We start from the raw sequence: 4,557 nt of genomic DNA, 5'->3' as shown, positions 1-4,557 counted from the left end.
ATATATATATATGCTTTGCTGATTTTTGTTTCTCTAGAGAACCCAGTCTAACACAGAGAGGAAATGAAGATGATATCAAAATATAACACACTGTTTTGAACTTGGAAAAATAATAATAACTCACAGGGTAACCTCATATAAAATTAATAAACTTTCTCACTAAAACAAAAAATAAATTCACAAAGACTCAGAAAGCACTAAAATAACAATGAAAGAAATGAAAAGAAAATAAGTAAACAAAATGAACTCAGCACAGAAAAATATATGGAACAAAGAAACAATCAACAACACAGAAACACACACACACACACAAAGTATAGAAAAATGACAACAGTTAATTGACACCTATCAAAAATTGCAACAGATATAAATGGATTAAATGCACCAGTCAAAGGACAGGAAGTGCCAGAATAAAAAAGAAAATATGACCCATCAATATACTGTCTATAAGAGACACACCTTAGATACAAAGGCAAAAATAAGGTAAACATTAAAATTTGAAAAATCTGTATCAAGCAAAACAGCGAGTAAAAAAGAGCAGAGGTGGAAAATTTAATTTCTGAAAAAATAGACTTTTAGGCAAAAACTAGGATAAAGTACAAGGAAGGACAGTGTATAATGGTTAAAATGTTGATCCAACAAGGGGACATATTGTTTTTTTTTTTGTTGTTGTTAGGTGCAAATGAGTCAGCTCCAATTCACAGTGACCCTGTGAACAAGAGAATGAAACACTGCTCAGTCCTATGTCATCCTCACAATCTATAAGCTTGAGCCTGTCATTGCAGCCACTGTGTTAATCTATCTCATTAAGGGTCTTCCCATTTTTCACTGATCCTCTACTTTACCACGCATGATATTCTTCTTCAGGGACTGGTCCCTTCTGATATTGTGACCAAAGTACATGAGACAAAGTCTAGCCATTCTCACTTCTAAAGAGAATTCTGACTATACTACTTCCAAGATAGATTTGTTCATTCTTGTATCAGCCCATGGTACTTTCAGTATTATTTGCCAACACCACAATTCAAATGTATCACCTCTTCTTCAGTTTTCTTTATATTTGTCCAGTTTTCATATGTATATGAAGCTATTGAAAAGACAATGGTTGGGTCAGTTGGGTCCGGCACACCTTAGTCTACAAAGTGACATCTTTTCTATTTAATGCTTTAAAGAGATCTTGCATTTCTCCAATGCAATACACTGTCTGATGTCTTGACTGCTCCATGGGCATTGATTAGGGATCCAAGTAAAATGAAATTCCTCACAACTTAAATCTTTCTCCATTTATCAATATGTTACTCATTGGTCCAAATGTAAGGATTTTGGTGTTTTTTTTTTTTTTTTTTTTTTTTTTGAAATGCAATCCATACTGAAGGCTAGATTCTATGATCTTCATAAGTAAGTGAATGCTTCAAGTCATCTTCACTTTCAGAAAGCAAGATTGTGTCTTATCACAGGATGCTAATGGGTCTTCCTCCAACCCTGATGCTGCATTCTTCTTCCTACAGTTCAGTTTTTAGATTATTTGCTCAGCATACAGGTTGAATAAGTATGGTGAAAGGATACAACCCTGACACACAGCCTTCACTATCCCCCTGTTCTGTTTGACCAACAGCCTCTTGGTCTATGTACAGATTTCTCACAAGCACAATTATGTGTATTGTAATTTCCATTCTTTGCAATGTTATCCATAATTTCTTATGATCCACACAGTTAAGTTCATTTGTATGGTGAACAAAACACAGGTAAACATCTTTCTGATATTCTTTGCTTTCAGCCAGGATCCATCTCACACCAACAATGATATCTCTTGTTCCATACACTTTTTTTATTTGGCTGTATTTCTAGCAGTTCCCAGTCAATACACTGCTGCAACCATTTTTGAATCATGTTCAGCAAAATTTACTGGAATGTGATATAAATGATATTGTTTACTAATTTCTGCATTCTGTCAGATCACCTTTCTTTGGAATAGTCAAAAACATGGATCTCTTCAGTTGGCCAGATAACAGTCTTCCAAATATATTGGCATAATTGAGTGAGCACCTCCCACGTAGCATCTGTTTACTGAAACATCTCAGTGGGCATTCCATCAATTTCTGGAGCCTTGTGTTTTGGCCAGTTTCTTCAGTGCAGCTTAGACTTCTTCCTTCACTGCCATTGGCTCTTGGTTATGTGCTACCTCTTGAAACGGTTGAAGGTCAACAAATTATTTTTGTTACAGTGACTCTGTACATTCCTTCCATCTTTATCTGATGCTTCCTGCATCTTTTAATATTTTGCCTATAGAATCCTTCAATATTGGAACTCAAGGTTTGAATTTTTTCTTCAAGGTTTTCGGCATGAAAAATAACTAGCATTTCCTACCTTTTGGTTTTCTAACTCCAGATCTGTGCACATTTCATTAGAATACTTTACATTGTCTCCTTGAAATATCATACCCTTTGATATCTTTTATTCCATCATCTCTTCCATTTGATTTAGATACTCTCCATTCAAGAACAAGTTTCAGGGTCTCTTCTGATATTCTTTTAGTCTTTCCTTTCTTTCTTGTCTTTTTAATGATCATTTGCTTTCTTCATGATGCTCTTAACATCATCCCACAACTCGTCTGGTCTTCAGTCATTGGTGTTCAATGTGTCGAATATATTCTTCAGATGGTCTCTAATTTCAGGTGGAATATAATCAAAGTCATATTTTGGCTCTTGTCGACTTGTTTTAATTTTCTTCAGTTCAACTTGAACTTGCATATGAGAAAATGATGTTCTATTCCACAGTTAGTCCCCTGGCCTTTTTCTGACTGATAATATTGTGCTTCTCCATCATCTCTTTCCACAGATGTATTTAAGTTGATTCCTTTGTATTCCATCTAGTGAGGTCCATGTGTATAATCATGATTTATGTTGTTTAAAAGGGTTTTTGTGATAAATAAGTCATTGGTCTTGCAAAATTCTATCATACAGTCTCCAGCATCATGTCTATCACCAAGGCCATATTTTCCAACTAAGCGATGCTGCTTCTTTGTTTCTAACTTTTGCCTTCTAATCACCAGTAATCATTAATGCACTTGATTGCATGGTTAGTCAATTTCAGACTGTAGAAGTGGGTAAAAATCTTCAACATCTTCAATACTTTCATCTTTGTTTTTTGTGTGTGGGGGTAAATTGGAATATTTATCTTAATAAATAATTTTATCTTAACTGGTTTTCCTAAAAGCATATGGACAGCATTGTACTTCAGGATAGATCTTGAAATGGTCTTTTCAACAATGAATGTGATGCCACTTGTCTTTAATTTGTCACTCTTAGCATGGTAGACCATGTGATTGTTTGGTTCAAAATGACTAAACCTTGTCCATTTCATCTCACTAATGCCTAGACTATTTATCTTTATGCATTAAATTTAGTTTTTGATAACTTCCAATTTTCCTAGATTCATACATTGTACATCCTACATTCCAATTATTAATGTATATGTGCAGCTGTTTCTTCTCATTTTGTGTTGTCCTGAAAGCTTTACTCCATCCATATCATTAAAGTTGACTCTACTTTGAGAAGGCAGCTCTCCCCCAGTCATGTTTTGAGTGCTTCCAACTTGAGGGGCTCTTCTTCCAACATTATATCAAACAATGTTTCATATCATTTTTCAGTAATGTATCAATTTTCACTGCTATTTCATAAGGTTTTCAGTAGCCAATTTTTTCATAAGTGGATAGCCTTGTCCTTCTTCCCAGCCTATCTTAGACTTGAAGCTCCACTGAAACCTGTCCACCATGGGTGACTGCGTGTATTTGAAATACCAGTGGCATAATTTCCAGCATCACAGCAACACACATGCCACCACAATGCAACATCTGACAGACAAGTGGTAGAATAAGAGGACATAATTGTAATAAATATTTATTTATGCAATGAAAGAGTCCCAAAATATGTGAATAAAATTTCAACAGAATTAAAAAGAGAAAAAGACAACTCCATAATAATACACCACTTTTGATCAAGAGCAGAGCAATTGAAGAGAAACTTAACAAAGATACAGAAGTTCTAAACTATACAATCAACCAACCTGACCTCATGATGTATACAGAGCACTCTACCTAACAATAGCACAATATACATTCTTTCTCAGCACACTTGGAACATATTCTATACTAGATCATTTGTGAGGCCACTAAGCAAGCAATAATAAATTTAAAAACATTAAAATATTATAAAACATCTTTTCAGATCACAACACTATAAAATTAGAAATCACCAGTAGGAAGAACAAGAGAAAAAAAAATCAAATACATGGAAACTGATAGGTCAGAATCAACACCATGGCAGTGGGGTTATGGAAACAAACAAACAAAAAAAAAAAAACTCTCCTGAAAAACTAATGGGTAATACAAGAAATAAAAGAAATTCCTTGGCTCAAATGAGAATGAATAAACAACATATCAAAATCTTTGGGACACAGAAAAAGCAGTGTTCAGAAGAAAATTTACAGCAATAAACACACAATATCAAAAGACAAGAAAGAAGCAAAATCAACCCCTTAAACCAAAGTCTCCAACAA

This window comes from Orycteropus afer, unplaced genomic scaffold, assembly GCF_000298275.1.
Source record: "Orycteropus afer afer isolate SDZICR_OR568_19922 unplaced genomic scaffold, OryAfe1.0 scaffold00086, whole genome shotgun sequence".
NCBI classification, from domain to species: Eukaryota; Metazoa; Chordata; class Mammalia; order Tubulidentata; family Orycteropodidae; genus Orycteropus; species Orycteropus afer.
This window is presented reverse-complemented; position numbering follows the sequence as displayed.